We start from the raw sequence: 14,525 nt of genomic DNA, 5'->3' as shown, positions 1-14,525 counted from the left end.
TCATTATCTTGAAGATGGGTGCCAGATGCAACAGACAATTAACATGACTGCCAAGTAAATTGTTTGGAAATCTCAAAGCAGTAAATGGTGTTTCCAAATTTATCTCCTTTAGTGTGAAGTGTTCCCTAAGGACTGGTCTAAGACTGTAGACCTAACAACTTATTAAAAATTACCAATAGCTAGAAAGACATAGGAAGGAATAGGTGCAGAAGAAATTCACTTTCATTTCCTTTATTTTTTACTAAAAGACCACTTGGTATGACTCTATTGACCAGATTCATGCCGGTCTAAATTTTACATACTCAAACATAGAATTATAGCTGAATTGAAAAAAAATCATGAAATATGGTTATCTTTCAGAATGACTCAAATTTCGATTACCAGTTTTACATGGCCTTCATGTAAATAGTCAAAAAGAAGGCATTATTTCAAGGCCTATATGTTTATATTAAGTTTTAACACTTATCCTTGTTCTAAGTTTATCATAAAAAAAACAGCAATAAACAAACATGAGTCATTTTGTAGGGAAAATACAATTTCTTAATACATATATTGATGAACTGAAACTGAATTGTTTGTATAACATCTTTCCATATGCAACATATTGACAGTGTCCTTGTTGTATACATAATGTAGAGATGTCAGTTATCAAATTCTCACTTGATTGTAAAGTGTCCATGAGAACTTACAGAAATTTTGAAAACTTCTAAATTAAGGAGAATTTAACATCTCAATAATCAAAACATAATGTTTGAAAAGTGAAAAAGTTTCATTTGTCCACTGCCATTATTCAGCAAATAATGGATGGAACTACATGTACATGTATCTTCATTTACAGAACCAAAGACAAAATGCCATCATTTAGATGCAAGTATTTAGAATCTTAATTCTCTGACCCAACAAACAATTGACAGAATCAGGGAGACAGTCATTTCCGTAACTTAATTAGCTTCATTATATACATGGCTGTCAATCAATCAGTAGTCAATTCTATTCTTGTCAGGTATAATTAACTGTGCTGTATGTTTTTACTGGAAACTTTTTTTTTATCCGCAGAATACAGAAAACTATTATATTCAGTATGATCAGTTTACTTTAGTTTATTTATTCTGTTGTCCTTGCAGGTTCCTGTTTTTTTTGTTTGTTGGTTTTGTTTGTCTTTTTTTGTGACAACATATTAGTTTATGTTATCTGCATATTTTCTTAACAGGGGTGGGGTATATCAGTTATGCTCTTCAATATGTTCCATCCATTTTGGGTTTTCAAAAGTTCCAGATGTAGCCAGCTGTTAATCTCAAAATAAGCAGTTCCCTCTCCATTTATTTCAATGCATGATTTGGTGAAATGAGAAACAAAAATTTAGATGCAACAGATTAAAATTACTGCCTTGAATTTTTTTTTTTTCCTAGCATTGTCAAAGTCGATCAGTTGAACAAATTTGCCGGTATTAATTTTCATGATTTAAAAAAAAACAAATGCTTAGCATTATAAAGTGGTAAAATCAGTTTCGTGGGTATTATTTTTTGCGGTTTTTGTCCACTACAAAAAGTAGCAGAAATTAGAAAAGCGCCAAAATTAGTATGTTTACAGTAATCATTTTTGTAGTTAGTTTTCTTGTTAGTTATTTTCAGTTTTTTGTTTGTTTGTTTTTTTTTTTCGGTTCTATAATCATAGACATCTCATGTGTTAATAGCAATCTACTAGAAATGATGGCTTAGACGATATACTTAACATTTATGTCATGTGCTATATTTGTGGCTTGTAGGAACTGAGATTGTTTTCTTTTCTCATTGAAAGCCAGTGTTTACATAATACAGAAAAGCTCACCAGACATCTTTTCTGACTATTATAGTAAGAAGGCACCAAAAATCTTAGACAGAATTGATTGACAAGAATGGAACATGAAAAAAGTAATAAACAGAAAACCCTTTCAAAATTATAATTTCTTTAAATTTACCATGGCAGAATAATGACATTGTAGTAATACTGTGACAAGATACTATATTGTCCTTAATCTGATATACATCTTGTATTGATTCTTCAGTAGGTTTTAAACAGATTTTTTTATTGATTTATGTCTTAAGCTGATGTTAAATAGAGATTCATAATACAATAGCTTATAGAATTACATATATAACTAATTCCTGTCATTATCAGTTCTTAACTTACATTTAATTTTTTTTACCCTTTTTTATGTATTATTAATTAGGTAGAAAAATGAGCTCAAATCGAATCATAACCAGAATGAACCCCCTATTATGGTCAGTTGGGAGAACCCTTATTTTTTTTAGACATACAATGTACATAGGTTTGGGTTTAGCAAGGTTACTGTTTTGAACATGTATATGTAGTTTCCATGAAATCGAATAAAGCTGTAAAAATGCAGTTTCATTTTTTAAAAAAAAGTCAAAGGTTATCATTTACAAAGAAGTTGGAACATAGCCATTGAAAAGCTGCAACAATCAATGTATCCCTTGATCTTCTCACTTTACTAAGATATGTCACAGTAGTTTTGAAAGTATGCCTTCATAGGAGTTTATTATTTCTCATTTTCTGGTGTCAGTGATAGAGTTCACATTGTAAACAAATATTTAAATCTAAATGTAATGGTGTAGGATGAAGTTTATTGTTATATGATCTTTATTTAATGCTTTGAGTGAATGTAGAAAAGGTGTGCATCTACAGTTCATAAGGTGCTATGTTGTTCTGTAGTGCAGAATTCTGTTACTGAGTTCACTTTAATTCCAAACTCAAGAGGATACAGATTACTTTGTGTACTTAGAAACATCAATGTAGACACAGAAATTATTCTGATGTCTTTAAGTTTGCAGATAATATGACAAATTATGTATAACTAATGTGTTTCTTATCATCACAGCTCAACTTGAATTTTAGCTCTAAAATTGCACAACATATATTTTTTGAAAATTTATATTAGATGAACTACAGTTTGGTACATTTCTATTGAATAATTTTCATTGAAATCAGTGTGAGTTCTGTTAAATCCTTGATTTCTCAACAAGGGCCTTGGAATGGAGAGAGTGAACTATTGTTGAATAATTATTTTGATTGTTTGGTAGTGGAAAACTTCGCAAGAGGATAACCTAGAAACTGCCTCTTGAACTGTAAACTTACCATGGAATACTATGATTGACTAATTATTGATTGTATTAATAACTTGACTTACATTATTACATAGACTTAAATGAATGACCCAACCTTTCTGAAACACTATTTAGCCAATTTACAAATTAAATATAAAAAATACTATTGGGCCTTTGATAGCTATTGTCATAAAATGGATTGTAACTGAAAATAAAAGGCTGGTTATTTGCCTGATATGAAATTTAAATAGACATTATTCTATAATATTTGATAACATACACAAGTCTTCAATCAGTTGATATTATGAGTGTAGAATTATTATCACTATATTGAACATCAATGCTAGAATCGATAAATCATTACTTTCACATTGAATTTCCATCATCTAGCAGAGTAAATAGAACTGATGAGGCTGATACAGTATATATAGTATATAGATAGAGCTTCTGGTTTTGTAATGTCAAAGGAGTCAAATATACAGTCGCAAATTGTATCTAGAGATAAATGAGTTTATATGGATTGTGGAATTCTCTTAGTCGGGGGGAGAGAGGGCATTATTATAGAGGAAAATGAGTTTGTCAAGGGATTTCTTCATTGAATGGATGAACTGTTTTGTTTCTACAAGTGATTGTACTAATACAAGTCAAGTTTTACCAGAAATTATAGAGTAATATGTACTCTAACTTCAGATGCATGTTCAATAACTCATTAGCATTAATATTTTAACCTCTTCTATGGCATTGATATAAATCAGACAATATGGTAGGTTGGTAGCTTTTGTGAAAGTTTAGGTAAAAAAATAAGTTGGCAAGCTGACATTTTTGTTGTTCTCAGTACTGGTAGGTCAATGTTCACCCTTTTGTTGTAATTTAGTAATAAAAAATAATAATTTCATAGAACTAAGAAGTATTAGCTTAATCAGTAGGGTTTTGTATCACCAGTGGTGCTTCTTTCCCAAGGTGTATCTTAAAGTTGAAAATAAAGATTAAAGTAAAGGACATCAGAAAAGGAGATGTTTGTCTGCACTTTTAGTACTTTAAGACGTTGGCATTATCTTGATAACTTTGTTTTAGAAATGTAACATCTACTATCTCTATGTATTTTTGAACTTTGTAGATCGTTGAACCTTCATGTCATCTAATCTGCATTGTGTAATTCATTATTCCACAAGTTTTACAACAGTACAAGAAAAATAAAACATATCTCTCTGCTCATTTTCCATCTGTCATCAAATTAAACACAATTACAGCTGTAATGCAATATTTAAAAACCAATTCAAACTTTGTAGACTCTAAATTAAACATTTTAACAAATTAAATCATTACTGAAAATATAATTGCCTAGAAAAATGAAGTAATTAGATGAACTGTTCCTAGAATGTAACTTTGAAGTAGTCTTAATTACTATATCTTCACTGCTTGTAATGGTAATTACAACAATTTCAGAATTGAAGTAGATTGTGTCCCTTCCCTGCATAACAATCTGTCTAATGTGGATTTTCTTGTCAGACTGATCCATTAAAAATGGTAGAAGTAAATGTCTTAATGTCAGAAATGGATCTTCTACAAAGACGTCACTCTGATGAATAAGTCTGACTAGTTGACATGTAAATCCATGTTTGACCAATTGCTGGGCAGGCAGTGAAATAAACATAATAACTGGCCTTATTATTCATAGATTTAGATCTTGGATGATGCAAGTACATGTACTAGTACACATACATGTAACAGTACCAAAAAAGGTTAAAAATAAGTCACATACACAATCCAGCTAAAGTTAGATTTTAAAGTTCAGGTATTACACAGGCAAAGTATTTTCACAAAACTGGATTGTGCAAACAAATTTTGTAATGAAACTCAACTGAATCAAGCTCCATGTAAATCACATGATTAAATCTCACTTTCATTTTATTTTAAGTCTTTTCAATTTCATGTGAAGCTCTATTTCCACAAATTTTAAGTAAACTATTTACTTTTTTAGAGAATAGCTTTTTTCCCATATAATTTATGAAATTTATGGTTACTTTTTTTGCTACAGAAATCCATGCCTTCCAAGAAAATTCACATGATTGAAGTACAGAAACGGTTATCGATGCAATGAGCCCAAAGAAGAGAGACAGGAATTGTTGACACAGATTCATTGAAGAGAAAGTCTACAGAATGTTACAAGAACAATAAATTCAAGAATTTCAAAATTTAGATGTGATGTAAACTGCTCAAACCATTTTCCAGTTTATATGTAGTTCATGTTTGGTTTACCCTGCTAGTGATATTTGTTTGTAGTTTCTTTCCTTTGAAAGTATGATTTGTGATCAAAATGGATCTAAATTGAATGAATGTACTATGTAAATGTACCTATTGTTGTTGAAGAGGACATTCAAAATATTTTTGTAGTAAGGAGTAATCTGTATATGCATGTTCCTCTCAACAGTGAAAAGCAAATACTGAAAAATAATTGAAATTTACTACTTCTTAAAAGAATGACTCTCAAGAAGATTGTATTTATATATACAGAACCTTTTCAACAAAACATTCTTTGTTAAATATAAAATACTCATTATTGTCTGAAAAAGCCTGCATTTGTTTTCTTTTTCTTTAAATTTTTGCTGATACATGTAATACAAAAAATCCCTGTGGTATTTTAACATTCATGAACTAGTATCTCAAGTGGTGTATCATACACATTTTTGATTTAATAATTATATGCATGTGAGTTTATATACCTTTGTCTTTCACTTTAATATTTTTGTTTTAGAAACACTACTATTCTACAATGTTCTTTTTGTAGATTTAATATATCATGTTCCTAATGTTTGAGCCTAACAATTACCTATCTACATTTTTACACTAATTCTCTAGTTAACTGATTCACGAGATTCTAAATCTTAACATTTAATTAAATATTTTTTTTTGAATTGATTCCAGCTAAATGCTTTGTCTTTACATTTCTACCACCTTCCAGCTAAATGGTCAATACATTTATACCACCTGCTTTGTGTTTTGCACAGGACAATTTTGAAGTAGCTTCCCAAAAAGAAATAAGTTTTTACAGAAGACAAATATTAACATAATTGTGGTGTAAGCACGAATCACTATTTACTACCCAATTCTACAATATACAATTACGGCCCTCTGAGGAGGTGAATATCCGAAATTGTGAACCCAAACTAGGGTTATTTCCATGAGGGCTTTAGCCCGAGGGAAATAACCTTAGTGAGGTTGACAATTTTGGATATTCACCAAATTAGAGTGCTGTAATTGTGTTATTATACTGAACAAATAAGGGACTCACAAAAAATGCATGGTATTTTGCAAAGATAGGTTAAAAACCTGCTCTTGTATTTTTGATGGGTTATTCACAGGTGAATAATAGGGATATTCAATGATGGCATGAATTTAGGGGTTATCCAACTTTTCTTGTGATTTTTAAAAACAAAAAATAACCAAATTAATCTATGTCACATGGTTACATTTCATCCTATAGAATTAATCCTTTATTATGTAAGGTATAATGATTTTCATTAAGCCTTTCTGTTTGTTAAATATAACTTTTCTTTTCTTAGACATAAATGTCATTTTCCATTAAGGAGATTTATAATCCTAAGTTTTGTAAGTGGTAATGTTTTGCACCTGTCCAAATATCTAATTAGGATTAGGGTAGATAACTCCATACATTATCTCTTTTGTTTCTGTATTTACATCTGAAGTAGCCTCATTATAGATTGAGAAAGTTTTAGAAGACTAATAGATGTGATTAATGACAATCATTTAAGTTCCTTTTTTTTCTGTTTATTTTGTGCCAAAGAATTAGGTCAAAAAGACCTAATCAGGTTTATTTATTTAGTTTCATGTGTTAGTTAACGTATTATTTAAAAGTCTAGCTTTGTTTTCTTGTACATTTTATTAATCTTCTATAATTACCAGATTTAAATGAGATTTTCTCAGGTTGTGAGACAGCTTAGGTTAAGTCTACTTTACTTACATCATATCAAAAATTTAGGTCCAAAAATTATTGTTTGTTGATAAGGAACAAGTGATAACATTATATATTTTCTTTCATTACAATATAATCTTTTCTTCAACTAATGTTAAAAATGAATACTTATAATTCATTAAATTGCATATAAAAAATTCCAGGCTTCTTTGATACATAACTCTTTTATTTCAGATATTTACTTTTTATAATTTTTCATTTTCTTGGCATTCTCATGCTGCACATATTTTTTAAGTTTTGAAATTTTTGACTTGGAATAATTATTTTCTGTTTAAAATTTACATATAGACCCTTTTGTTGTAAGTTGATGAGCATGCTCAATTTACACTTCCATGATGTAGGGCTTAAGTAGAACAAAAGAATTTTCCCTGCAGAAGTGTATTTTGTACATGCTCTATGCATGCTCATCAACTATCTCACAATAAGCACAACAGGGTCTATAAGTCTTTTTGGGCAAACGTTTAGGGAATCCATTATTCAGTATAAGTCTTGAACAAGTTGAGCATGTTCAGATTATATGTCTTTTGAATCCCAAACTGATACTTGACCATAAAGTCTAAAGAGGAAGATAATTTTTAACATTTTCTCTGATAAAAATGAACATTAAAGTAAACAAATTGCCTTTGGTATGTTTGATTCCTTGAACTTACCATACTAAACATGTGGACTGCTTGCATTACTATGAATTTCCTGATTGTTTTGAAATGTTCATGGCATCAAAGCAGAATATCAGTGGATCACAGCCAGAATACAACTAATAAAATTTGTGCAGATAGATAATTTTTCACCTGAGCTTCATAAAATTTGATTGAAATAAGCATGATAAGGGTTTTATCACTAAATTCTGCCTTGCTGACATTTAGGTTCATGTCAACCACCCTTTTTCTTGCCAGAAATTCCCTGTTAAGTAATTAGAAAGTTCAGTTACAATGAAAAGTATACAAAAAGTAGCAGACATATCATTAGAGATTTACCGTTTACTACTAGGCGTAAAATCAACTTTTAAAGTGCGTAAAAAATTCAAGTTTAATCTATTTTTATCCTGATTTTTATCTCTGTTTTAGAATTGAAGATAACATTTGCTTAATTTAGCATCAAACAGTAGAATATTGTAATAAATCCCTGCTGCTTTGAAGGGTAAATCAAATGATTGTGTGTCTTCTTTCCTTTGTTCAGTTCAGGCTTGACGTCATCTGTGAGGAAAGTTGGGCGGGAACTCCACATTGGAAGTGTGTCAGAATTTTTAATTTCATTTTTTTTTTATTGATAAATATCATACATCAATAAATTTCATTTTTCTAAATAACAGAATTTGTTAACAGGAAGTTGATAAATATTGCAAATGTTACATAATTTTGATGTTTTATAAGGAGAATATGTAAGAAAATTTGTAATACTTTCCAAAGTTAAGAATAAATGTAAGACATGAAGCCAATCTAAATAAACTATAATAGTCATTGATGAGTTACATTGAGAAAAAAAATCAGAATTAAAAGAATGTTCATTTGTTTATACACAGTTAAAGAAAAAATGTTGAAAGAAAGCAATTCTGTACCACACACAAGGTTAGACTGTAGGTCTGAGACTCATGAAAGTCTAAGGTCTGCTGGTTTTGGAGGATTTTTGTTTTTGTTTTGTTTTGTTTTGCTTTTTTTTTTACATTTAATGACCTTGTTTGGAAAATGGAATTATTTTGATGTACAGAGAACAATGCTGACTTAGTATCGTAGAACGGTTGGGGAAAACAACAGATCTCCCTTTCTATTTTATAATTTTCTCTAATCAAAGGAAATTTCTAACACTAATATATCAATTGTTTACTTGTCAAACTTCTGTAAACTAAACTTCTGTTTCTAGAATTAATGAATCTAAACTTAGATCACCCCAGTTATAAACAAATACAACTGTATCTGTGTTCTTCAAATGAGGAAATCAAAAATCTGTGTAACAACAAATTTAAACTGTCAGGACCATGAAATATAAACTTACAAGACAATAATGGGATGCTGTTTTATGTCCCAGCAGATAGATCTACCATCATGTAATTTGGGTGCAGTTTTTCTCATTTGGCTTGCCATTGATTGGTTGGGAATTACACATGGTTTTTTTTGTTCATCTTTTGATTATATTTATTGATTAGAAAGAAACTATCCTTTCTATTGACAGAGTTTTTAACTTGGTCAGAAGTCATATGAGCCAAATCATCTGTGAATATACAAAAGCAAATTTGATCAAGCTTAGTTTTATATTTGTTTATTTATAAACTTAGAATAATGGTCCTATTAAATCTGCTGATGGGCATTAAAATTTCCTATAATGAGGAGAACTATAATTAGACTTGATAAAATAGGCAAACCAGTGACCTGTAGATTACTGCTATCTTTCTCTTTTTTTTTTCTTTTTTGAAGTAGTAAATTTAAAATGAAGTCATTACATACTCATGAACAGTTGATTTTGTTCTTTCGTGTTCTACTTTTATTTTTTATTTATGACTTTTGATTTATTTTTACATGGGAGATAACATGTTATTGTCCATGCAATTTTAAGGTAGCTTCAGTATTTGATATTACTAGATTTTTTAAGCACAAACAGCATTATAGTAAGGCCAATACCTTTAACTTCTATGTTTGAACAGTTGTAATAAGCACACTATTACTCAATAAAGGTGTATTAAGGTATAGAATCTCAGTTACATAACAACCTGTGCTTTCTACAGAATGTCAGAATAGTCCTTTTTCATATTTACAAATTTTAGCAAGTTTTTCAAAGGGACGTAACCCACCATCACACAACATCCTTGTTAACGATCTCACTGGGGAAAGGAAGAACAGTAGACACTTTTCTTTGAAACTAAACCTATTTTCACTTCCGAAAGTACCCATATGGTTTGAAATAAGTTATTATAAAGTATTTAAGTACTTTCTGCAGCCCCAACAAGTCAAATATTGGAAATCCATTGCTCCAATCGTACAGTTTACCAGTCTGTTGGAGAATTACTTCCCTTTGCTTACATTTTTTTTAAAATGAAGTCAAAGTTGGGAACATGAAAAAGGACTATTATCATTTGTTTTAAAATATCTTATTGCAATTTTTTTTTTTTTTTTTCTAACTGAGGAGGCTTATGTAGCTACCTAGAAATATCATACTTAAAATCTCATAACTGACTGATATTACAAATCCATGTGTGTTTTTATTTTACAAATATATTATGCTTTCCTTTTACATTCTACCCCCATTTTTTCTTTGTTATTATTATTATTTTCAATCATAATATGCAGTATTGTAGATATAGATTTAGTTTTGTTTTTACTATTTGTAATCTCGAAATAATGTGTCCATACAAACCCACTTTTTTGGTTAGCTTAATACTCAGATCTCTCCCCTAATGACACAGAAGCTTCGTGATTAAATAATACTATAAACTATTAAGGTATTAAATTGTCAGGCTTTATTCTTTACAAGAATTTGATGTTAAAATTATATTGGCTTTATGGAAAGGGGAGATAATCAAAACAGAAATTATTGACTGTTTCTTAAATTGTTAACTGTATATAAAATTTTATCAAACAGAGTGATTTAAGGAGGTGTGTTTCTATTGAATCTCAAATCTATAGTTGTTTTATTGTTACTGTTTACATTGTTGTTTTTTTTTTTTATTTTGTATAATCATCACTCAATTTTAATGAATGTTATCCAGAAAGGCCAACCAATGTCTTTTCATTGTTCTGTGGGATTTTTGGAAATAAATATTTTATTTCATTGCAGTAAAGAATTAATAATGTCTTGACATTGTCAAAAGACTAGTGATTCATAATATTGTAATGAAATCTGTTGATGTTTGATTCTATTAGGACAGTCTTAGCAATTAACACAGAACATCAAAAAATATTGTGTGGCCTTTTGTGTATATATGTATGTTAGTGTTCAAGAGATTTTAACAATCTACCATATTTATACATTTTTATTTTTTTTTTTATTATTTCTGATGAGATTTTTAATCTACTTTTAACTACTTGACTGTATTCAAACTGATCTGTCATGGAATTTTGTTTCATTTTGGTCCTTCAGATTTAGTAAAACAATAACTGTTTGACAACTCATTACTCTGTTTTATGTGACGTTCCAAGGGAGTGCAAAATTGTGGTCTTTAAAACAAGGTTTATTTGATATAGAAGATATTTTTATCATAGTCTTTTAAGACAGGTTATTGCTGAATACAAGTTATGACAGATTTCACTGCATATTGTGCATTTGTTTATGTTTTCTCACAAAGTGCAAAATTTCTTGTCGGTGGCAAAGCCATGAATTATGTGTGAAGGCAGTTTCTGTTGAACAATCTGCTTTGGAACATCCTTCTTTCTATAATTGTAAATTAAACATTGCCTTCAAAGGAATAATGCCTCATGTCTATCTCTTAACTTTATTTGCACATGTATAACATGTTGTAAATAAAATGATTGATTGTACCAGAGTTTTGAAAGAAATATGGGGTTATCTGTCTGGATAGTATGGTTTATATTCTACAGTTGTTGATAAACTTATTTCCCAATGGCAATATACACCATTTGTTCTTATAAAGCATAATCCATTCAATATAACTTTCAGGGTATTGTAGATGAGAGAACACTGCAAGGTAGACACTATCTGAACTTTCTATGTGAACAAACCAGCATCCCTTGGGGCAGCCTACTCATCTTGCTCAGACTTTGTTTCAGGCTATACAATATAGTGCATAATTTGACAACTTTTGACATTTAAACACAATGTAATTGTTCACAATGATCTTCCTATGTAGCCTTTATCTGCTATTCTAATGGTATAATATTTAACAGAAATATCATTTTACTATGGCATTTATGATTAAATTAGGAGGCATTTAACATTTATCACCATTTTGTTCATCAGAATTATGCACAGATGGGCATCATTTCATAATGGTTCATAATTAAAGAGGAAATTCCTTTTGTATGTGAGCATTATATTGAGTAATTGGTTTGAATAGTATTAATGGAAATACCAAGTTTGAAATTTGAAAATAGATTGATGTTTATCATTGTAACTTGAATGGAACAATCTAATACATGTATGTGTATTATGTATAAAAACTTAGAAATAGTAACAATGAAGAATGCAAAAATAGGTATCATTTTGTTAAATAAAATCTAAAGAATATTATGTCAGGCATCATCTGAATACTAATTCCATGGAGTGGTTGACTGTAGAACCAATGTCCCTATTTCCATCATTCCATCATCTTGTAAAGTAATTCATGTATTATTTATTTCATTACACACTTATAAGAAAGATATTGTGGTATAATTTTTTTTCTGTTCATCCCATTGAATTAAATTAATACTGCTATATAGAGATGATGCAAGCTGTCATGTGATAAAAACTACTACCTGTATCATTAATGAGACAATTCAAATCTTATGTATTTATCTTTCAGTGGTTTCATTGAAAATATCAGCATTTTTAGCTTCATAAATCACTTGAACATGCAATGCAAGGGAGGTTACTCTGGAATCAAAATTATACTTACTTGTTTTAAAGTATTTTTTCGAAGTTAATGGTGCGAGCCCAATGTGAGTTTATTTACCAAAGTGATATTGAGCTCAAATTTTATGCCTTCACTGTGTAAGCTTTACATATTACATCGTCGCTGAAAATAACTTTGGTTTATTACCTGGTATCTTGTTTAGGGCTATTGAAACATGGCATGGATACTAATCAAATTATTTCAAGGATGTACCTACAATTGTAGAAGAAAGTTCACCTCGTAAGATATTGCTTTTCAAACCTTCTTTGTAGAACACATTAACTATGATATAAATTTTCATTATAGTCAGTATGGTATATTTGTGCGATACATGAGCATAAATGGTTTTGTAGGATTACATGTAGTTATAAATGATTTGAATTTTAGAATTCATGTGAATATTATAATCAATTTTACCTAATTATGATTATTCATGTGGTATGTTATGAATATTCATGTGATATACAGTAATAGATGTAAATCAATGATTTATGATTTTATTGTTTTTAATGTTTCTGTTGTTTTTCATGTATAGTTCTATGTTTTAATCAGTCCAATCCTGTTCAATTATTTCCACTTTTGTATGTCATCATGTACAACTTGCAAATGTTTACTTACTATGTACACTATGTTATGGGAACTTCTGGTATATGTAAATATTTACAGTTATAGAATGGAAGTCATAATTGTTTACTTTGTATCTAGAAAATTACAGTGCAGTGTAAATATTATTTGAATATATAACTTTTTTTTACTCTAAATACTACAGTAGCAGAAGAGTAACATCAGCTTACCGATAACTTCAGCAAGTATTCTGTATACATTTTTACATTTAAGGTAAATTTAGCATTAAACTAATTGTTTTTGCAAATGCTCCTGCATAGTGTAATGAAAAAAAGAAAATGACCTTTGAGAAGTACCAGTACTTGCCCATACATCTATATTTTCATTGTAAAATTTTGTTTAAGAAGGATTTCTTACTGAATAGTTTGTAGTAATTGGCATTAGCAGCTAGGTATGAACAACACGCAATATAATCTAATACGAACACTAGTAATTACTGTTTAGGTCACATGACAACTCAATGTTTGTAGTACATCCCAGTGATGTAACTATGGCTATATCATTCATATAATCCATGACTAAACCATCTCTATTGCCAATTTGATTTTAAAATGTATGCACTAGTGTATCAAACACACCAGCCATAATATTAGTTTCTTTGATTCAAGTTCAGCAATTTTACAGTTATTTCAAACAAAACAATTCTATTATTATTTTAGATCACTGAAAACTGATAATGTATCTGTTAGGTCTCAATATGAACCATGACTGTGGCTGAATGTAAAATTGATTTAAAAAAAAAAAAACAAAATTTCTGTTGTCTTGGATTCTCTATATATTCATCAACCAATTAATATTTGCAGTATGTTAATTGATTACTGGCATGATTATAAGAGTACTTTTGACTGATATTTTATACAGTCAGCATTAAGCAAGCACACTGTCACGATATTTTACCAATTACCAGGTCAGGGTGACCTTCACCTTGTATCAACCATTATACTGTTTACCAAAATCTGATGGGAATGTTGTGTGACACTGTTTTTAATCCTTTTCTTTACTTGTCATAGTACATTCAGGGATATCGCCTCTCATTCTTTGTACATAGTATTGTTATATTATTATCAAGTTGTAGAGAGACCTTTTTTTCATTTGTTATTGCATTAAATTAACTGTTTGAAATGCAAGCACAAAACCAAGACTTGTAATAAACATCACTATTTCACTTATCTCATGTCTATGGCCTTAGGTGGGTCTCTAGAGCAGACAAAATATGAAAACCAAATTCTAGAAAATCAATATAAATATAGAGAAATATATAAGC

General features: G+C 29.5%; 1 protein-coding gene across 4 annotated transcripts in view; it reads left to right on the top strand.

Annotated features, from left to right (window-relative positions):
• LOC148609155 (potassium voltage-gated channel subfamily A member 1-like) overlaps positions 1–14,426 on the top strand; it is a 70,403-nt gene extending 55,977 nt beyond the window's left edge. For all 4 annotated transcript variants that reach the window (XR_015924804.1, XM_088596289.1, XM_088596290.1 and 1 more), the window contains one exon: positions 5,143–14,426. The gene's annotated coding sequence lies outside the window, so the exon portion shown is untranslated. The remainder of the gene's footprint in view (positions 1–5,142) is intronic.
• Positions 14,427–14,525: the final 99 nt, after the last annotated feature.

Source organism: Perna viridis, chromosome 8 (assembly GCF_037379345.1).
Source record: "Perna viridis isolate PV_CMFRI_1.1 ecotype Kerala chromosome 8, ASM3737934v1, whole genome shotgun sequence".
NCBI classification, from domain to species: Eukaryota; Metazoa; Mollusca; class Bivalvia; order Mytilida; family Mytilidae; genus Perna; species Perna viridis.
Note: the sequence above shows the minus strand (reverse complement) of the source record. Positions and strands in the feature narration are given on the sequence as shown.